This window comes from Dryobates pubescens, chromosome 13 (assembly GCF_014839835.1).
Source record: "Dryobates pubescens isolate bDryPub1 chromosome 13, bDryPub1.pri, whole genome shotgun sequence".
Taxonomy (NCBI): domain Eukaryota; kingdom Metazoa; phylum Chordata; class Aves; order Piciformes; family Picidae; genus Dryobates; species Dryobates pubescens.
In genome coordinates, this window is record NC_071624.1 from 2,947,368 (window position 1) to 2,971,113 (window position 23,746).

The following is a 23,746-nucleotide window of genomic DNA, read 5'->3' on the forward strand; positions in this document are numbered from 1 at the left end:
GCCTCTCCTCATAGGGCTTGTATTCATTATCATCCTGTGTGAACAGCTGCCTTCTGTCACCTTTGCAGATATCCTCAGGGAGAGGGAATGAGTGAAACGTGATGCAAAAGTCTTCCAAGTTTGGTTCTTTGGTGCTGTTGATTTTAGCAACTACTAACAGTAAGCACAGGTTGAAGAGCAAATGTCCCTCTGGGTTTCATTTCTGCCTGGCTATTTGACATTTGTATTTCAAATTTGAAGTAAAAAGGGCAAAAGAAAAGGGATGGATTTATGCTATCCACATGTCACATACTGCTGAGGATTTAAACACAAGGAATGAAAAGTGCCTGAGCAATTCTAGTGGATAATGTAAATGAACTGTTTTCAGTAATCACCCTGATTTGCCTCTGTCTCACATAAAGCTGCCATAATCTCACTTTAATAATGATAAATTAGATATATACAAATACTGTTTCCAGTAATCAAGAATAGATACATTATTTATCATAAGGGTATAAATCCCACTTAAGTTTATATTGTTTGCTAAGGCTTGATCCAAAGCCCATTAAAGCCATTGGAAGCCCTCCCCTGACTTCAGCAAGCTCTGAATTAAGTCTGTATTTTTCAATTTTTATCCCTCATTACTGCTCTTGTAATACTTACCTTCTAAAAGCAAATTGTCAGGGAAAAAAATGGCATCTCTTCACTTTTATTCCAAGTAAGGTAGGATTCCAGTAGTTGTAATTTTGCCCCTTCTGAATAATTCCATAACTATTTAAAGTCTTGCCCATCTGAATTCAGGGCATTGTGAACTAATTTTCACCTGTGGGGGCAGCATGGGATGGATCTGATACTTTTGTTTCCACGGCAGAAAGAGCAAGGATCCCAGCAGATATGTTGGTTTGTTTCCCTCTCTGCAGACAGGATGTTTGGAGGAGATAGCACACTCCAATCCCAATTATGTTTTCCCCTTCTCTTCTGTTTCTAGCATAGATATCTTTTGCTCAAAATTCTACTTTTATCTGTTTTTCAATGAAACTTGGACAGAATATTCTGAAGCCTAGACTGGCCCGACTAAGCCTAGATGTGTGTTCTGTGTATTGCCTGGCCAAATGTCAAAGGCTCCAGAAAAATCCAAATAGGATATCTCTACTAGGTATGCTTTGTAATATTTTGTCACTCTCCCAAAGCAGCCTGGAGATAGGATTTTCCTGCGTTTTTTATCCAAGTTTCACCTGGACCATTGTATCACTTTATGTTTTTTCATTTAATTATTTTACCAGTGAATGCAGAGAAGCATATCATCCTAGTTATAAACTGTTCTAACACCTATTCAGTGACAACTGCAAAACTTCATTTCTTCCTGCCTTTTCTCATAATAGCTGATTTTATTAACAGACACAACCACTAAATTCCTTAGTTCTCTCAGAAGTAGATGAACACATTTTTCTACTGACCTGTTACAGATACATAAAATATTTTTTCCCCTAACTGGTCCACTGTCTATCATAATTTCTATTATTTGTGTTGTTGGGTTTTTCTCCACTTTAAAGAGCAGATACCTTAGAGCTACACTCTTGTTGCTTAGTTTTGCCCCTCTTAATGGCATGCCATTCCCTTCTCACATTCTGTTTACCTCTGATACTTTGTCTGTTTCTGGGATTCTTTCACAAGTTCCTTTCTTCTGGTTTGTATAATTATTTTTCTTTAAATCTACTTGTTCTTGCTATTGTACCTAAACATGCCTGTTTTCATCTTCTATTACTTCAAAATTATTTATTATTTAAAGAGCCTATGTGTCAGGGCCAACTTTTTGTAACCAGTCTCTTACCCCTGCTAGACAAAAGGATTTTAACACTACCTAAAATAAAATCCTCTCTCTTCTAAAGGTGGTGCTGGAGAGGGTTATGGTTCTTTTCTTTTTCTTTCTTTCTTTTTTTTTTTTTTTTTCACTTTCCTTTGGATCCAGAATGTTATACAAATTAAATTTGCTTAGGCAATCCCACTGTGCATTTAAAAAAGTCATTATAAAGCCAGGATCCTGGGGGTCTGACAGAAAAGCTAAACCAGCTGTGCTGTCCAGTACAAACAACACATAAATCTACAGTATCTTCTCTTCATGATCAAGCAAGTGAAAGAAAAGGCTCAGAAAGTAAAAGATGTTTTTATCTCACAGAAGCAGAGCTAGAAGAATTTAGTTTAAATCTCAGCCATTTCTGGTAGGCTGTTAAAATCCAATATTTTTTCATCTGTTAGAAGTGTTTTGATTTGCTAGCCAAACAGCTCTATTTACCCATTTGATATGAATGTTGTCTTTAGCTTCAAGATTGAATGGTTATTCGGCTATTTGGTGGAGAACACAGGAACAGCTCTCACATGAATGGTTGCCAGTTGTGTTTATTCCTGTTACTTTCATTCTATCCAAGTACATCAAGACAAGCCTAGAAACAAAAACGGACATAGAATTAACTTGGTCAAATAGTATCAGCTTGTTTGCACCATTTATTTCCAAGTAAACCTCATGACATTTATTAGGTTGCCCACTAGAGTTAATAGGAAGATTCCCATCCATTTTTGGACAAACTGCCTGAGTAAACTATCAGATGTCACTAGATGATTTCCAGAACAGTGTGTACAAAATTATTCAGCTGGCCCTAAACTTCTTAGTCTGGCAGGGGGAAATAGGTATGTATATTCTTTACAAATGGTTTTAAACCTGAGTCCTGAATGAGTAACTGCATTTATGCTGCTTCTGGTTTTCAGAGAGTCTATTAATGGGTAGAAACCTGCACACTGTGTTACCACAGCTCTTGCTCTTATGTACCCGTAATCCCTGTATGCTCAGCCATGCCATTTTGCAATACATGATATGATCATTAACACATGTCAATGTTTGTACATTTGGACTAGAATAAGTGAACAGACTGCATGTCTAAATAAATAGCGTGGCCAGGCAGCTGGAGAAAACTAGTAGTGGCTTCATAAAATGTTTCAAGGAAAAAAAACCAGCAGATGGCCCAGCATACCAGGAGAAATATTAGTGACAGGAACTTAAAAACCATCAGCCTAGCTCTGCCCTGTGCACTGTCTGCAGTGTGCCCAGTTTGTCAAAGGGATGAGCCTTTGAGGCACAAAGTTGAAGCATGGAATCCTTCCCTTGCTGGGGAATAACAATCTTACAGCAAGCAAGTAGACTGAAAATTAAAATACAAAGCTTAAAGTGCTGTATGGCCAAATGCTTTTCCGTGGTTAGATTTGTTTCTCTATGACTGTACAGCAAAAGGAAAATGTCTTTCTCATCTCTTTTATTCACCCCATTTTGGGCTGCCTGATTTTGTTTCTTTCCCTTACATTAATTTCATAAATTTTCATAAACCCCATGTTTTTTCATAAACAATCTGACCTTACTATTCAAGTGGAAATAATGAATAATTTTATTTCTGGGTATTGAGATTAATCATGTCACGTAGGGGTCTAGTAAGTGTCAGAACCTCTGCGGGAAAAAGAAGGGGAGTAGGATCTTCTCATTTCATCAGCAGTTCCAGATTGTGTTGCAGCGCTTCAGGTAACTATAGCCTCAAGGTGCAGTTTTATAACTGGCCAAAACCAATGTAAGGCTGTCCTGCTCCCTTGTTTCAAGCCCTCCCTTTGGCTGTTTTTCTTGCTGAAAACATTTTGGTTTTCATGACAGTCTAGTACTAAACAGTCAATGGTTTTACCATAGTTCAGGCCACTTACAAATTCAGGATCTGTCTCTGAAAGGAAGCCTCTACGCTGCATGGAAGAGCAAGTTGGATCCTGTCCTCTTTATGTCTCTGCAATAACACAGATTCCCTAAACCTTACAAGGTATTATTGAGATGAAGCCAATCCACATAATATTTTACAGAATGCTGCTGCACTGGGATCACTTTATTTTCCCTGTGTGCTCCAGTGTAGCAGAATTAATTCCAACCCAAGTATCATTTATTTTGTAAGTAGGCAGTGGAATTTTTGATTGAGCCTTACAAGTTAAATAGAAGGTTGGTTGGTTTTAGGTTAGATCAACAAAATAAAAGGACAATTTTGAGTGCTGAGAGAGCAGAAAATTAAGTCTGATCATCAGAGCAATATGAGACCACTATTGTATTGTCGTGGATAGCCACATCCAAAATTCTGTGCCTTTCTTCTGCATATTTCTGCACTAAAGGCTGAGTATTTTCCTTTAGAGCAAAGCATCATTTTAATGAGTTCTTCATTCTTTCTCACCTCTTTTTTTGTTTGTTTGTTTGTTTGTTTAATAATATACCCGATCAAATAGCTTCTAAATGCTGGTACAATATGTGATTCTTCACGATATCCTGTCTACTCTTAGTATGTTTATACTACCTACTCATGATGGTTAAAGGATGCTTACATTACAGTCCAACATTCATTTGCTTTCACCACATAATTTCCTCAATGCTACTCAAAACCGAATGGTAGTTCAGGATAGCATTTGCCTTGACAACTATTAGATGCAGTTGTTTTATCACGTAGTACTGTATTTCTGAAAAGCATCACTAATTCGTGTTTGTTCTTGTGAAATAACGGAATCTCCTTCCAAAGTTCTCGCCGTTATGCCTTCTACGGTCCCGGAGCACTAGATGGCACTGTATGGCTGTCTGTCGTACACGGGAATGACAGCAGACTGTCTCTCAGCACTTGAAAGAATCCTCGTCTTTCAAAAACATTTATAATATTGCCCTTTTATTACGAAAACAAATATAACATGTAAATACTCGAGTTTTACACTCTAAAAGCACTGCAAGCCTTTTTTTCCCTGCATTGTGATTACATGGGCAACATTTTAAAAATTATTTAGACTGCAGGGTACATTTGCTCATTTTTTCAGTCTGTTGTAAAGTTCTCCAATCGATTAATGTCCAAAAAGGGAGAATTTTCACTTCTCAATACCATCAGCATGCTCTTTACCGTAGAACAGGAAGGAGGGAATGACAAGGAGTGTGCTGCCCTCTTTTATCTCCTCAATTGACCTTTCACTCTGTGCCATGGCATCGATGAGACTGGACATTTAAATATGAAGTAAAAGCAGAAAGCATTAGATAGCAGCAGCAACTGCAGATCCTTGTTTTGAGCTAAAGGGTAACCTTGAAGACAACCAGTTGCTTTGTCAGTATTTAGTTGGGTTTGAATGCCTTCAAAATAAGTGGCTTTAAACCTACTAATCTTACACAGGTACAATATTCAAGAGGGCCTGATCCTGCACAGGGTGTTTAAGAAAAAGCCTGAGTGTGTTTTGTTACTGTAGTTAAATCACATGCAGTGTGTTGTTACTTTTTTGTGTCATATCCTACCTCTCTTTCACTGCCTTGGGTGTCTCTCTGGCCCACTCTGTGTGGGTTGCTTTTCAGGAACATAAACCCAATTCCTAGCTAGGACCTGGGTTCTGTTAATAACTGCCACAGACTTCTTGGTGACTCTTGGTCACTTTCCCCCTTTGTTCTGTTATTGCTCTACCTTTAACATACATTTAGATTGGATAGATAGTAAAAATGAAGTATTATTCCTACTTTCATTTTTATTAGGCCTAATGAAATACATTCATTTTTCATGAGTATCTGTCATGTAAGTCTGAGGGCCTTTGACCAGTTATTATTTTAATTTCTAGTAGCATTTTGTGTTAACTGTGCAATGTTTTCTCATTTTTTCCAAAAAGTCTGGCTTTTTAAAATGCTGCCTCTTTATGCAGTAGCTCTCACTCTGTCCTATGACTGGCAAAGTTAATTCTCTCACTTTACAGAAACATAAGCAGAAAATATTTGTAGAAGAATGAGATGATGATATGGCTTTAATGTGCCTGTGTACAGTTTTGTATATAACACATTACTGCTGTACAAACACAAGGTGAGGACCCACTGGAAGTATCACTGATGGACATTATGCCTGAGACACAGCAGAATGCCCTGTGGTGTGTTCCCAGGAGGGCAGTAAGGTTGTGTATCTGCCTCTTGGGACAGGGAAATCCCCTTGCCCCAAGAGGAGCAAGTGTTCCAGTGGAAGTGACTGAAGGACTGTCCATGGCTTTTTGTTCCTGTTGGGTTGCAGGACAGGGTCTTGTCCTTTCTCTTATTGTAGGCAATGCTGCTTTCTGTGCCCAAAAGCAGAGGCATGGCACAGAGCAGCCATCTAATTTCCAGTTCTTCCCCATTGTCTTTTCTGTGCTACTGCATCATCCAATGCTGTCTTGTGACAAACACCAGCAATCATTCCATTTTGGAAACATGGCTAACTAGGGGGTGGTAGGGAATGTGGGGAAGTGGAAGTCTGCATTGGAAAATAGGATCTTTTTAGGGCCTGCCTTTTTTGCACTTGGGCTCTTAGTTATGTGTTCCCTACTGATGCTTTATTTTGACATTTTTGACCCCTCGTGAACTTTCTTTTTTCCATCCTTTTCCCTTTTCTCTCCTCTTCCTGGTAGAAGGCCATTTAGATAGGGTCTGATACCTATCTCCACTGAGAATATTTTTGGGGGGTACACATAACCACTGTGTGTAAGTGTAAATTGTTACCTCTGGTGTCTAAACCCTTTACTGCCAACTGAGAAGCACAAACAAGGAAATCCCATGCTCAGTGGAAATGAGATTTGGGTTTTTCTGCTGTTTGTAAAATGATCAACTGTAAAATTAAAACTGAATATTATGGAGAACAGTGCTAGAATAAAATATCATCAATCAATCATGAAAGTACTTCATTGAGGTTTGAACTTACTGTCTTTCAATAATTCAAAATAAAATCAGAACCCAAACTAGCCACAGAGCTGCCTCCATTCTCTTAAAACAAACAAATATATCTTATGAGCAGATGCTACCCACAAATGATGTACCCAACACTTCAGAAGCCAAGTATCTCTGTCCCTTCCCACTGGCAGAGGAGAAGCATTTGTTTTCCTTGCTGGGTCAGAGTGTGATGAGGCCCACCTGCTTTGACCAATCAAGTCACCCAGAAGCACTGTTGCTTTCTGCAGCCAGCCAGGGCAGGGGAGGATCTCCAATCCACCTGCTCTGCTGGAACACCGCTACCAGGAGCCCCCAAGGCCTGACTAGGCTTCATTATGGTTTGGTTTGAAAGGCCACCAGGGACACGAAGAACAGATCTATTTCCAGACTATTGCGATGACCAGAATGTATCCCAGCCTTACAGAACTGATTGTTTGCCCTGATCCTTCCTATTAACTGCACCAGAGCAGGGGACATTAAGTGTCTGAGGAGGTGTTCATGCCTCAGGATTCCCAGCTGGTGGGCAAAACCCCTTCAAAATACCCTTTCCAAATCAGGTATTTTTACTAGTAGCAAGACTAAATGCTCTTGACCCTCCAACTTATGTTTTCAATGAAAAAAATGGCCAAGCAATAGCCAAAGTCCCTCACAGAAACAGGACATCCTGCGCTGTGGCAGATGGACTTCCTTTACAAAGGCTTAATGAAAGTTCTCAACAATAGCTCTGTGCACGTGCTTGGGGGGTTGCTTGTGTACACAGTGTACACACTTCTCTACATGCAGTGCAATGCTACACAAGCTTTCTAAAATAACGCAGAAAATACTGTGAGATGTGTATGTTTTGCTGGAAGAATATGATTTGTAAAAAAATAAATGTGTTATTTCTTCTCTTATAGCACAGAGGAGGCCAAAGCACAATAACTAGAAAGGGATAATTATGCTTTCTCTCCCTCCTAGAAGAGACAGACAATATGTTTTTTCTGATTTCCTAAATACATACCAAAAATAACTAGTCTAAGATATCTGTGAAAGGTGGCAAGCTTCTGTTGAAGTGTACAATATACAAGAATCCATTGTGGCTGAAGGCCTGTCACAGTATTAAGGACCAATAAAAGAAAAACATTTAAAAGATTCATTTGTTATCACATATACAAAGATGTGGAAAAGTCAAATTTAATAAAGTAACTGTATGGTAATTTAGACAGCAGAGGTGTTAAAGCATGTTTAGCCAATTAGAACTTTTTTTATCTTATAGCTTTTCACAGAAAAGCAAAGTATTGCAAAATGTAAGGGGGAAAGATGGTACATGAATGCGGGTTTTTCAGGTTTTGTTTCTGTTCTGTTCTTGTTCTATGCTCAGGCATAATTAACTGCCCAGGCATCTTTGCCACAGAAGGTCAGAAAGCCAGGAGTGAGCTCTACTGGGCCACTTAGTCAGCTATTGCAGCAAAAGTATGGCCTCTGACACAAACATGCACCTGAGCGTTTGGGCTTTGGTCACTAAATGATCAGTCTGGTGCTTATATTTCCTCAGCTCTCACTGCTTTTTTCATCAAACATCGAACAAATCAGTGAATAAAATGATGAAAGCTAAAAATAAATGATAGCAATATGTCAGGTGTAATACATGCGGCAGTGAAATGCAAAGGAATGCTTATAAGAGGTCTTCTAGTGATAAGTACAGAAGCTTTAAAGTATTCAGAGATTATTTTTTTTAAAGTGTTGGTTTTTTTTAAATTCCATTCTTTAGCCAGTTCCAGGCTGTTCAACATTGTCACGTTTCACGTGAGTCACAGTTCAAATCACGTATCTTTAACAGCAACCTCTATGGTCAGCACTTGTCACAAAACGGTGACAGCTGAAGTGGTTGGCAGCCTTATCCTTGTGCATGTTCTTTTGCTGTAACTCAGCTTTGCTTGCAAGGAATTTCATGCTGTTTAATCTCTGGATAAAGATTTATAGAGCTGCTGGAGGTAAACACTAAAGAAATGAAAACCCTTTTAAGATCAGGTCATACAGAATGGATGTTTAAATGTTGGAGCATCAGCTCACACGTTTGTCATACGTCAGTACTTATTGGAACAAAACTAAATTGACAGCACCCTATTCAGGCCTCGCAGTTTTCAGTGGCCAGGTAATGAATATCCAATAAACAAATTTATTGAAGAGGTCTATATATGGTGGGATTTTTTTTTTTCATTTTGCATTTTTGTTAGTAAGTAGTAGGCTGATTTGTGATAAGAATATATATGAAATTATTTTATTTTGCATGGTAGCATTTAAGATAATCTTATAGATGTATACAAACTCTCTCCCATTTAACATGTAGAATTCTGGGAATTAATTTCCTCTCTTCATAGCTTATAAAAAGCATATCACCTTCTTAAAGAATCCTGTTTTCAAGAGCAACTAAGAGAAGAGAATTCAGGAAGGCAAAATGTAATTACCCCAATTGGACTTCGGCCAGAACCCTACCCCCTTATGATTAGACCTTATTTTCTTACATTAATTAAAGTCATTCTGTGCCCCTACCTACCATGAATCATTATAAAACCCAAGACTGTGAGCTAAACATATCACCTGGGACACACACACCCCTAAATAGCTGCCCTCAGGATTCCAGGAATAAGATATGCATGTTGATCAATAGCATGGTTTTGAATTTGTTTGTTTGGGTTTTTTTTTTTGTTTGTGAGTGTTAACTTCATTTCTGAGGTGTCAGGGTGTTTAGGAATGACAGCAGATAGACACTGTTCTGATGTCAGTTCTCTGGTAGAGCTCTGGAACACAAGAGAATTTAGTTTTTCAAGGAATGCTGTGAGATAATAAACTACTCTGATGATAATTTAACTACATTAAATTGTTGTCAAAATCCAGTAACAGCATGAAAAAAAAATATTTATTGAAAGTTCTTTCAATTTTTATCTTATATGGCAAGCAATCTGGACTTCTAATCCCTTCTGGATGAGTTTAGGTTCATGCCCATGCCTAGAATACCCTTAATCATAACCGCAGTGGCACTGTCACATTCTCTTCCTTTTTAGATTTTGCTGTACTATATTCCCAGCAGTCTGTGTCAGAATTAGAGGCCTATTGTGCTCTATGTTATGCAAGCAGGCAGTAAAAAAGGGCATGCCTCAAATTTGATACTACTGCAATTAAGAGACTCTTCTATTGTCTGTATTATCATGGCATATAGAAGCCTTCCCAAGATGCTTTAGACAGGCTGACCAAGACTAGAAAAGAACAGCACTGAAAGGAAAGTTTGTTTTAGAAATTGTGTGCATTGTTGACACTACAGTAAGGTAAAGACTTTTTGTTTTTCTCCTCCTAAATGAACACATGAAAAATCTTTCTCATTTTGCATTTGCATACTGGAACCTGGCTTTGATGTTCCTTAGAGACTATGGAATGTGGATAGGCAGTGTTTGCTCTTTAGAAGAAATGCCGTGGTCAGATACATCAGTTGGAATCTTTAAGCTCTGAAGATATAAAGCTGTCTAAATTCCACTTATTGTAGGGGAAGGCCAGCCCCAGACAGATTACAATTGCATTTAACACTCAAAGATGTAAAGTAATAGGGAGAAGAAGTGGCAATGTACTGCCAGAAAGCATGGACATATGCAAACAAAATGCATATCACACAGAAGAAAGATTTCATTTTCTTTTCCTTATGAGCTAATTTTTGTAGAGATTTGACTTAATCTTGCCTTAAACTCAGGGGGTGGGGGGGTGGGTGTTTACTGTAAACTTAGTTTTCTATCTGTCTAAGAAGATTCATAAAGATTCTGATACGACACCAGAGGAAAAAATTAGTTGGAGTAATAAATGACAATCAGGTATATTTTACTGGGACAGATTCTTAAATGATACATACTATGTCCAATAGCAATAGATCTTAAACAGGAGACATCAGGAAAATGTTTGGTTTATACCCTAGGTCTGAAGTCTTGTTTTTTTGACCTCTCTAGAGTGACTATGAATTTAGACAGAAAAATTATATCCAGGATATATTTGTTCTGGTGTGCTTAGAGCACTTAGGCAGAGAAAAGCACACTGTCATTATTTTGTTGTCTTTTCACGCTGTACCTCTTTAGAATCAGTGGAATGCTTGATGGCTTCTGATGGAGAATGGGAATGTCCCTGTAGGTATACATATGAAGTAGTTGAGGGGAAGAGGACTGAATAGGACTGAATAGGCCCAAATCAGGAGAAGATTCTTTGGGTTGCCCTGATGCTGGAACCTGCACAGCGATTCTGCCACTTGGAAACTGGTTGAGCTCTTGAAGGGTCAGGTTGCACGTGGAACTGAGGAGGATGAGGATGAAAGTGAGCAGATGCAGCTGTTGCAATGCCATGGAAGAATTCATGAAGGTATATTTTGCTCCACACTGGAAGAAGAATTACTGTGGACAAAAGGAATGTGTGGCCCTGCTTCCTGTCACATTATAAATCTTTGATTTTGAGGTTTGTATTTGCATCTCTGTTCAAATCTGATTTCAGTCCTGAGCCTGAAACTCAGGACACAAGCTCTTATCATGCTTCCTTGATTTTTCTAGAGTTGTGCTGTTTATGGGCCAGAATAGAACCAGCATTTACTTGTTTCGAGTTAGGACTTTTCAGTGAATGCCTGGTTTCTCACAATTGCTCAGCAGATCCAATTGCCAGTAATATTGGAAAAATCACAACTGGGTATCTCTAAAAAAACCAAAACATTGCCAGTAGTTAGAAGTGGTTGTAGGACTTCTAGAAATGTAATCACAGTCTATAAAAACAGTTTGATAACCAGTTGTGATTCAGGGTTATATGGATGCAGCCATCTCTCAGTTTTTGGGATGATTTAGGAGACAGTGACATGTATTACAATGTGGCCCTACAGTCAGATTCCAGTCTTCTCTTTCCCTGAAAATGAAAGTTTAAGCAAGTCTTCTTCACTTTAAAATTTAGCACATGCCAGCATAAATCAATTTACTTCAGAAGTTTGATGAATTCTTCTTCACATTCAACTGAGTAACACCTTTTTCAAGACATGTTCTACTGATGCTGAGAAAAACATTGAGCTGTCTTCTTGAGTTTTTATTTCCCTTGTAGGTAGCCACTTCAAGTAGAAACAGAATAGTTCAGAATGTAGGGGATAAAAATGGATCATCTGAGAGCACTGGGCAAGTGACCTAAAACACAAGATGGTTTATTGCTGTGGGTTAGTTATTTTAATGTTGGGCTAGTCCTCAGAGAATGGGTGGAACTCTCTTTCCAGCCAGAAGAACCCAAAAGGGTATGAGCTCACAACAGGAACATGTGGGCTGCATTCTATTTTGTTCAAATCTGAGACATTAAGAGACTCAGGACTGATAAATAAAACTGACCTGCTGAAATGATCGTAATGCTTTGTGGAACTCAAAACTCTGTGCTAATTTTATAAAGTATGTGAAGATACAGAAGAATGTGTCTCGGATTCCCACTACTGGAGGCTAGACTTCATGAGGAGACTGTGCTGTGTGTGAAAACTGCAGAAGAATAGTTTAATCTGCAGTTTTCCCTTAGGTTTCCTATTTGGAAGGAAGCAGGGAAATGGAGTGTTGGCTTCCAGTGAAAATAAATGGCTGCTTCCAATTTCACCTGTGTAGCAATGGTGCCAGTCTGTGGCTGGAGGGAGGGCCTGTTCTTTTTATTCCCTCCTGCTAACACCTGGACCTGCCTTTGTATTTGTACTTTTATTACCTAGCCTGATTTTGTTCCTATGATTTCACCAGTATCTGATCCTGTCTTTGCTGTTGCTTATGCACAAATGTAGCATCTTAACACCTTTTGTGTGGCTCACACTACAGAGGAGCCGTTGAGATTCGGGTACAAGCTGCGCTCAGAGGGAAGAAAGCCTTATGGCTGATTTTAACCCCACAGGACTTTCTGAAAGCCACACAGGAAATCTGCGACAGATCCCAGAATAAATCCCAGATTTCCTGTCTCCTCCACTTGTGCTGTAACTACAGGGACCATAGTTTCTTAGCCAAGGAAAGTGTTGTCCAGTGTTATGTTTCTTTCTCTGATATGCTGTTCCTTCAGTTTACTGCATGAGTTGGGCTGTGGCAATTCATCCCTGTGACTTTTTCTTCATTGTATTTTGTGGTATGTGCACACATATTGTACAGTGAACAGTGTTCATGCTGAATATCAGAACTCTTCAGCACTGAAGCAAATAAAACTCAATGAAGGAAGATATTACAAGTTAACCATGGAGTATTTGCAGGTACACATAATTTATTGCCTGATTCCCTCTTCAAAATAAACTGCTCCTATTTCTTCTAGTCTAAATAATATTCAGAGAGGCAGTGTTGGTATCTATCAAATGATGCCTGCCTGTGCTAAAATAATACAGTTTTATAGAGTTAAATTATTTGAATAGTCATTTTCATTTTTACATATGCCACTTTGTAATTTGGAAAATCAACATAATCTGTCATGCTTAAGCATCAGTCCTTTTACTGAATTATAAATTAATAGGTGCAGCTTTATCAAGGGAAGGGAATTCATTGTGGATCGGTAGCAGAGTGAGAGCGTCTTAGAATTTTATGGCTTACTATGGCTTGATAAGCAGAAAGTAGAGGAATTTGGTGTGCTCACGAGGAATCTTAGATGTTCACATGTTCAGATCCGTTGCTGAGTGTCTAATCCTTTTTTAGATACTTTGCTGCTAAGTTAAACTTTAATATTTTTCATTCTGTGCTGCTCAATTTGCCCTCATATGGTTCTTCTTTAGATAAAATGACTTGTACAAATTCCAACTGAAGCAGAATCAGTAATACTCCACCAGTCTCGACAGTGTTTCTAAAGCAGTGCAGCTATGGAATCTCATTCTTTCTTCTTGTTTTCTGAATTATATCTAAATAACTGAACAGAAATACAGGAACAAATTAGCTTTGCTAAACACCCTTTTCTTAAAGAATGACATTTAGGGCTCTTATTAAATATCTAATAATTTTGAATGCAAAATCTTCATAGACTCCAATGGGAAATTCCACAAGCAGAAAGATGAAGGTTCTTACTTTACAGAGGTTTAAAGGAAAAAAAGGATTTTCCAGAATGTTTTAGGTGTAGGCATTATTTCATTTAAAATTCTCTTTCTGCCCAGTGATGTCAAGGTCAGTCTTGTTACGGGATTGGAGGAGAGGAAGACTGGGTCATAGAGACTCAGACTAGGTATCCAGCAAACTTGCAGCATATGTGTAGTCCACTTAAAGTAATGATGCTGAGCACAAGGTAGAACTCACATGTACATTTAGGTGCCAAACAACAGGTCATCAACACAAAATATGCTGTAAGAACATTCTGGGGGAAAAAATGGATGCTCTTGAGGTTAGAATAAATAGAAGTATGGAACAGCTTTAGCTTCTAAACCCAGTTGCTTTTTAACAATATACCTTTTCCTCCTCTTTCCTAGTATGCTAAGTCTCTTTCTACTGTGAAGCATAGTGATGCGATACTAGGATGTAAACCTGAGTTCACAGGTAAAAAGAGCATCACCCAGCTGCTGAACTTGATTTATGGTAATGTGGCTGTAAACAAGGCTTTCACTGGCATGCTGCAGTAGGCTAAAAGTGACATAAAATGGCAGTTGGAGTATGATTTTCAGAGGCCACTGTCTGATTCCTATAGGCATCTTTGAATGTTCTACTCTTTAAGTGTAGACTACTAAGTCAGCTGATTAGCTGGCAAGATGCTTGGCAGAAAGGGACTTGGGGGTACCTACTGACAGCCAGCTGAACATGAGCCAGCAGTGTGCCTGGGTGGCCAAGAAGTCCAAAAGCATCCTGGCCTGCATCAGGAATAGTGTGGCCGGCAGGACTAGACAGGTGATTGTCCCAGTGTACTTGGCACTGTTGAGGCTGCACCTTGAGTACTCTGTTGGTTTGGGCACCACAATATAGGAAAGACATCAGGGTGCTGGAGCAGGTCCAGAGAAAGGCAACAAAGCCAGGGGGAGGTCTGGAGAACAAGTCTTATGAGGAGCAGCTGAGGGAGCTGTTTCTCTTTAGTCTGAAGAAAAGGAGGCTGAGGGGAGATCTTATCACTCCGTACAAGTACCTGAAAGGAGGTTGTAGAGAGGTGGCTATTGGTCTCTTCTCACAAGTCACCACTGATAGGACAAGAGGAAATGACATCAAGTTATACCAGGGGTAGTTTAGGTTAGACATTAATCAAAAATTCTATACCGAATGGGTTATCAAAGCCTGGAACAGGCTGCCCAAGGAAGAGATTGAATTGCCATCCCTGGATGTATTTAAAAGCCATCTAGATATGATGACAAGGATATGGTGTAGTAGTGGCACTGGTAGAGTTAGATAATGGTTGGACTTGGTGATCTTGAATGTCTTTTCCAACCATATTGGTTCTGTGCTTCTGTCATTCATTAAACCACTGAGGAGTAAATATAAACAAAGATTATGTTGGACTTGATTTTGGTTTGCGGTGCCACAGAAACCTGAGCAGTCTCCTTGGGAGGGGAGGTCTAAAAGGATTCATCACTGCCAACTCAGCAACGCTAAACCAAAGCATCACAGAATGTTAGGGCTCGGAAGGGACTTCAAAAGATCACCCAGTCCAACCCCCCTGCCAGAGAGGATCACCTACAGTAGATCACACAAGAATGTATCCAGGTGAGTTTTGAATATCACAGGCTGACAGCTTGGCCAGGAGTTTGCTGTGGAGGATGGTATCAAAGGCCTTGCATAAGTCCAGGTAGACTACATCCACAGCCTTCTTCACATCCACCAGGTGGGTCACCTGATCATAGAAGGAGATCAGGTTGGTCAGGCAGGACCTGCTCTTCCTAAATCCATGCTGGCTGGGGCTGATCCCTTGGCCATCCTGCAGGTGCACTGTGATTGCCCCCAAGATGATCTGTTCCATAATCTTGCCTGGCACTGAGGTCAGGCTGACAGGCCTGTAATTCCCTGGCTCCTCCTTCCAGCCCTTCTTGTGGATGGGCACCATGTTGGCCAGCTTCCAGTCATCTGGGACCTCTCCAGTGAGCCAGGACTGTTGAAAAATGATAAAGAGTGGCTTGGCCAGCTCATCTGCCAGCTCTCTCAGCCCCCTAGGATGGATCCCATCTGGTCCCATCGACTTGTGGGGATCCAAGTGGCTGAGCAGGTCTCTAATTACTTCCTCCTGGATTACAGGGGAACTATACTGCTCCCTGCCTCCATCTGCCAGCTCAGGAGGCCAGTTGTCTGGAAGACAACTTGCTATTAAAAATGGAGGCAAAGAAGTACCTCTGCCTTTTCCTCATCTTTTGTTACTATGTTCCCCTCCGTGCCCACCAAGGAGTGGAGGTTGTCCTTGTCCCTCCTTTTGCCATTAATATATTTATAAAAGCATTTTTCGTTATCCTTCACAGAAGTGGCCAGTCTAAGCTCTAAATGGGCTTTTGCCTCTCTAGGTTTTTCCCTGCATGACCTAGCAACATCCGTAAATGTTTCATGGGTTACCTCTCCTTCTTTCCAAGGATGATACACCCTCTTTTTCCCCCTTAATTCCTTCAGAAGCTCATTGCCCATCCAGGCTGGCCGTCAGCCCCAGTGGCTCATCCTCTGGCACATTGGCACAGCCTGTTCTTGGGCCTTGAAGATTTCTTTCTTGAAGTAGTTCTAGCCCTCCTGGACCCCTTTGTTTTTAATAGTTGTTTCCCAAGGTACCTTCTGAGTTAGTTCCTTAAGTAATCTGAAGTCTGCCCTCCGGAAGTCCAGAGTGGAGGTGTTGTTGCTGCCCCTCTTAGCTTGACTGCATATTGAAAACTCAATTATTTCATGGTTGCTGGATCTCAAGGCAGGTAGATATCAAGTTATTAGACTAGAACAAAGCATTAAGACAGTTAACACAGAAAAGATAAAACTTCATCTTGAGTATGCTTTTGAGAAAGGATATGCTGTGGTTATTAACTATTTTTTTTTTTGTTTTATGAAACAGAAATTTGTTGATAGCCTACCTGCTATCTCCTGGCCAGTCCTTTATACGGGTCTCAGTATTTGTTATTCATGGTGTATAAAGGAGGCCAATAGTTCACAGCAGACTCCGAAAAAAAAAAGGTGTGTGAGAACTGGGACCCAGCCTTTGAAATGTTTTTCTGTAGCTGCTTTATTTCTGAGCTGGGGATGCTAGACTACAGGAGCTACCAGTCTAAACCCTAATGGCCATGGGAATTACCATATTAGCCTGTCAGCCACTCTTGTTAGGGCATCTAGAAAGTCAGTCCCAAATGGAGGTATGATTTAGAAGTGCTGAGTAGATGGTTCTGCTTGCTGAGGAGCTGTGGTAGTTTTAAGCTATGCCTTTAAAATTTTAAAGGCAAAGCCTAAAACTACTACAGGAACTTACACCATACATCTTCAACAGGATGCAGTTGTGAAAGGGATTTGATAATATGATGTCTGGTAACTGATTAAGAAACTATGAACTTTCTGCTTAGAATGGGGAAGGTATTTCCCTTAGCATTCTCTTGACATTCTTCCATCTCTTACCCCTGTTTTTTTTATTTATTGGAATGTATATAAAATAGGATATAATGACTCCAGAAAAGGATAGAGTAGTCCCAAAAGCAAGGTCCACATGTGGGAGGAATTCATCTAGTGCAGATACAACACTATGTCCCCTGGTACATGGGGACAAATCAGTACTTGGGCTGTAAGCAAAACAGTCTGGCCCACAAAGAACCTTTAAAACGGATGAAAGCCTTTGTGTCCCAGGTGCTGATGCCCAGTACTTCAGAGAGCCCGGGCAGCCAAGCTGGCAGAGCTCTGTGTGTACACTGAGCTCTTCACTCCATCCACAACAATATTTTCATTCACTTTTCTAAATCAAGTAATTACAGTCACAGGAATGGAACAATATAACAAATTACTATATTAATAAGATACTGTCATAAATTAACGAGATTAACAGGAGCAGAATAATGCATAACTCATTATACATGAATGGACATAACATATACTGTTGGTCTAGGTTAACATATTAATACAGAAATATATTTACAAGCTGTTACTTGTACTCGTACTGTTACTCATACTGTGTATGAGTAAGGACATGGCTCTTTCAAGGCTGAAGGTTTAGATCTTACCAGCATTTTTTTTTTCTGGCCCATAACAGTCGGTTCTGGGATCCATTACTTTGTTTCTTACTCTTGATAAACAAAATACTGCCATTCCTCACACTGCAATGATACATTGCCCCACAGAGCAGTGCCAACTTCTGATTTAAACCCTGTAATTTATTAAGAAATAGGGGAGAATAGGCTGATCACAGGTCATCTTAAAGAGATGAATCCGTTTCGGAGACACAGGATTTTCACTGACAGCTTAAAGCTGAATTGCTCTGTGTGCATTTGAGAGTTGTCTCTAGCCTCCTTTTTATCTTTGCAGTCTAAAAATACTCACATCTCTGTTGCTGCAGGATTGTTCTTAAGATTGTGATGTTTTTTAAATCCAAAGTGAAATGATTAGCAATTTATGCAATTATTTTGATTGCAATTAAGACAAGTTAAAGAGAATATAAAGCAGCCTCAGTTAGATCATTGTATCTCTCATATAAAGTACTCCTCATTTAATCTAGCTGTTTATAACGTTTCTATCTGGTTAATGAAACTACATGCAATAGCCATGTGACAATAAAACAGTAGGTCTTTCTATGCTTCTGGGTTTAGTAGGTCTGATTGCTTTGTGAAGAGCAGCTGTTCTGTGCTTGGACTGTCTGAGTTCAAAGACATAATCAGCAAACCTCATACATCTACAGTCAGAAAGCCATTCAGTTCTGTGAGACTGTGCTGACTGCAGAATTAAAATATCCCTCAATAACATCTGGCTGCATCTGGACAATTGCACAGACAGACTTCATCTCATTATAGTTTGTTGGTTTCTATCTGTATATTTTCTTTCCAAATTTATCTGAGATGCAAATAATATTTATTTTTTTAAATTTCAATTCAATTTCCCAAATGAAACTTAACTGAGATGCTTTTCAGGATTAAAGATAGAAATATAACTATCATGTAGCCAGAAGCATTTCACAATGTAAAGAAAAACTCAGATATTATTTGCTTTGCATAGGGATATAGGGGCATAGGCTTAAAGCATTAATGATGCATATCATAAACTAGTATTAATTAAAACAATAAAAATATAATCAGCTATGTTTAACACAGGTGAAGGAGTTAAATTTTACATGTGCAGTGAGGGACATACACCTTAAATGAGCAGTATAATAGTTGCAAGCAGAAGTACACCATGACCAAGTCTGTACATACAATCGCAGCCATTCTCAATTTACAGGCTAAAATGTCTCTTTTGCTCCTAGTCCCCTTATGTCCTCCTTGTACATTCAATCCTGTGGATGCCTGTTGTAGAGATGAAGACAAACCCTTGTTGGAATTTCTTACTGATCTGCAAAGCCAATTCTGCTCAGCAAGATGGAGCTGGATTGATAATACCTTTATGCAGTAAACATGAATCCATTTGCACAGGAGCTATATAACCAAACATAGATTCTTTACAAATAAAGCAGGTGGCTGGAGAGTCACCTCTAGTAAGGCCATGTCACTGTTGTCAGAGCATGCCTTTCCTATGTGCAGAGCTACTGAGGAAGAGCACCAATTTCCTAGGCAAGGGTTCTGTCTGCCGCAGTTGGAAACCATCTCTGAGCTGCTGGATATAGAGTATTTGGTGACAGGAAGGGAGGCAGCGCAGCTGCAGTGTTTTATCAAAAAGCTTGATACTCTACCTTTTGCTTGAGCTTATTAATCTGTGAATTTGTTCATATATCAGCACTTGCAGTTTGAGACTCTTCAGGTCCTTAATGGCATGAGCTGTGTGGACTTGCAGTGATATTTCCTCCCCAAATAATACATGCAATTGTGCGATCTCTGTAAAGCAATCATCCTAAGCTGTCAGGTAGGATTTCTTTTCCTTACATGAATACATTTTTACTCAGTTAAATACTAGCATGTACTGAATCCCTTTAATTGCAGATTGGTTTTATTTTGTGTCATAATTACTTTAAAGGTGAATCTTTAATCATAGTATTTAAATGATTTTATAGGAATTTATCACTAAACCACATGTATTCCATGCTTTAATGTAGGGTAATAATCATTAGTGTAATGTTCTTGGGAAAGGAAAAAGAACTCTGTGCTTCTAGAATAATCTGTCGCTATGCCACTTCGTGAAAACAGCTTAATCAAATTATTTCCCCAGAAAGATAAATATAAAAAGTAATGGTAGATAATCAAGAACTGTTTAGGTTATCAGATGTATTCCAAAATAGTTTAATCAACAGAAGAGTCCTTCATTTGCAGAACTTTTTAGTCTAAGCTCTTTTTAATCCTCAGAGATACAGAAGCATTGTCCCTTACATATGTTTGGAATAGGTAAGAAGAAAATATGTTGGGGTGGGGGTTTTTTCCCCAGTTTGTGGCATTGAAAGAAACACTATGTTGCTTGATAGATGCTCTGGAATCACAAAAAGCATTTTTAGTTTCATTGCAGTGGGTGGTTCTTTTGACAAGGCTTGTTGCTTCTAGCAGACTGATCCTCTCTTTAAAATCTTCCTGAAACTTTCTTGATCTAGAGCTGAGTTCAGAATTTGTGCAAACTTAGAAATCATATTCACAAGAAATAACCATAGTAGCAGCTTGAGTAACTTCTGAAAGACTGTCCCTTAACTGAAAGGATCAACCATTAATCCTCTTGTCCCTCTCTATGCTGTCATTACTATCTCCCCAGTATGAAAGAGAAAATAGATCAGAAGCAAGGAAACTCAAAGCTACTCAAAAGGGAGTTTAAAAGATATTCTTCTCACTGAAGCCTCTACTATAGGAAAGGTTGCTTTATGCAGCATCACCTCTAAGCTTCTGAAAATGATAACGAAGAGAGCAGGGCATATCTGCTGAGTCAGGGGCTGCTTTATTATAAAGCCAACTGGAAGGGCAGTTAAAAAAAAATATATATCCTGGTGCAGAGAGTTCACTGTGGAGTCAGTTCAATAAAATTTGTGCTTCTCAGTTCTGGCAAAGCTTTTGGACATTTCAAAGGGCTTGATAAACAGCAATATCCTTGTCTCCCACACATTAAAGCTTCATTGACAACATTATATGAAAAGAAGAAAAACCTGGCAGAACAGTAAAGCAAAGGGTAAGGTGTTCCTTAGATGGGTCAAGGTGCTCTGAGTTCCTCTTGCTTTACTGAAATAACAGCATTTTTTCTGGCAGCAGAACATCTGTAACCTCCGTCTGTGTCGAAGCAGCACATCTGTTCACAGTTATGGGTCAGTACCCATACAGGAAGCACAGTTGTGCTGCGCTCAGATGCTGCACACAGCTCACAAAAAGCATTTTAAAAACTTTAATTAACGAAGGGGCAGGAGGATAAAATGAATGCGGATCAGATCCATGAGAATTAAAAACCCAAACAACTGCTTACAACCTGATGATCGTCTGGACAGAGCTATAGGTGACAATAGTGGGGGTGACAATAGTGGGGTTTTCATGCAATGATGTCCTCATTCAGTGCTGTTTTTTAAATTGATTGTAGTTAAAACCCTGATTATTCTAAGAGAAACTGAGGAATAAAAATGTGTATTGGTATTGCTGCACATGATGAGCCTGGTGGGCTGTCTGATTATATGGAGTTCACAGCACAACATGTTTTGTGATGTCATTTCTGTCCTGCCAACCCACAGATATTGTGACTGTTTCCTATCTGTTAGGTTTACTGTTATTAATATTACCCTGTAAAGAACACTTATTTCTTTGGGTTCTCTTGTGGAAAAACCATTTTGAGAAGATGAAGGTATATATTTACAGTCTTAAAATATGTAGATGCAGCTGTCTATAATGGCTATTTTATCTTTGCCTACCTAATCTGAAAAACATAAATATTTCAGAAGAATAGTATCACCAAAACCTTTTCTCCTGTGTCAGAAAAGATACATTAAAAGGCAGTTTGGAAAGAGAAAATTTAAAATAGTTCTGTGCTTCATAACATTATCCAATGAATTTGTTCAAAAGAATTAATGGGTTTGTTTTGAAAAATGTAAATATTAATATAAAGTGGACAGAGCTGATGTTTTCCCTTGGATAGGTTCTGCTTCTTGATAACCTTAAATGTGAGCCTGACCTTCTCCACCTTAAACCTATTTGTTGCAGTTCAGTTTCATTGCTGAAAGTTAATCAGCTGATAACACTGACATTTGACAAGAAGATGCCCCACTCCCCAGCTGTTGGACATGTGCTGTTAATTTTTAGTAAGAAGGAAATTACACTTCCATTTCCCTGCTTTCTCAAAGCACATCACTTCAGCATTTTTTGTGAACTCCAAATTCCATTAGAAAGTACTCAAAGAGAGGTCAGAGACTGATCTTTCATTCTTAATTAATAATGGTTGCTTGTAACAAGAATACTCATCATAGCCTTGTATGTGTTTATTTGTGTGGGCAGGAAGGGTTGTATAACTTTATGAAATAATCTATAAGATATGACTAGGAGACAAAAATGTCTAAGTTTACATAAAGACACTTGGGAGATTCATAATGTACTCTTTTCTGCCTTAACTCTCTTTTAGTTGCACTTAACAAAATCCCTGCCCTTCCCACAGTTCAAAGGGCAATGATGTTCTTTCTGAGTAAATTGCAGCGAACCTCTAGCTCCTGAGAATTATGTAACATACTATCCTACAGTGAAAGAGTTGTTTCATTCTCTGCTTTAAGAACTTTGTGTAACACACCTACCCACTTGCCAACTGCATACTAAACACTAGAGCGTCACTGCCGTGCATTAGACAAACTCCTGCTCTAATGCAACAGAATTTTGGGATTCCCTAACCCCTTTAAACAATTACTGCAAAAATACATGACCATGAGGAAATGCACGCAGTCATCAGGAGACAGCCTGAGAATGGTCTTACTGCCGAAGAGACAGAGGTGCTAGCCTGTCATTAACAAGCCATCTAGACATTGACTTTCACACAAAGCCAAGTCAATGTTCTAATGAACCTTCTAGATTTCCTGATAAATATTTGTGTAGGCTGTGTGATGCCACCTTCTGCACAGGGGATAAAGTCTACAAAAGCTTGAACTCAAGTGAAAGTCTTCATATTAAAACCAAATTCTTTACAGTGAGGGTGGTGAGGTGCTGGAACAAGTTGCTAAGAGAAGTTGTGGATGCCACATCTCTGAAAGTGTTCAAAGCCATGTTGGATGGGGCTGTACCCCTGAGTTCTTTCATGATGCTTGAGTATCAGCACTTTTGCCTATATAAAGTTTTAAATGCATTTAAAAGAAAGGGAAAAAATAAAAGGAAATTATTTATTGCAATGAGACATGGTGTAAAACAAAAAGAAAAGATTTGGCAAAACCAAGACAATGGGGTGAGAGGGCTGAACTCTCAGCATGGATTATACTGCATTCCCTGTATTCTGTTTTTGTGCGTTTGATACATAAATCCTCACTATAATCTGTCACTAAAAACTCACTTCAGTCATCCCTTTCCAAAGACCTTGGTGCACAAGCTGCCTGATCCTATATATGTCTTGCTAGCTCACACTGCAATGCATGCTCCTGCAGCTCTAATATTTGATGGGTGGTGGTTTTTAGTCTCTCACCTGCAGTGCAGGTGTATTTAAGTACACTGAGTTTTGTGTGTGTCGCTGCAGTTGTAAGGCAGTGAGCAGTGAAAGCTGACCCACTGCTTAGGCTGTGGGAAGAAGTACATTGAATCAGTTCATTTTCTACAACTTTCTTCACACAATCTAAGATTCAGGGACTCTTTTTGAAAGTGAACACAATTATATTTCTCTGATATACTTAATTGCTGGGCATAGTCTAGAGAGCAATAACTATGACAAAGTTCATGTTTGAGGGATGAGCATAAACACAAGCATAAGAAATATTATTGCTATTTACCAAAAAGCTACAGAAGATGCAACAGGTGCATAGTTACAAAAGAGAGTTCTACCAATTTTTGCTGTT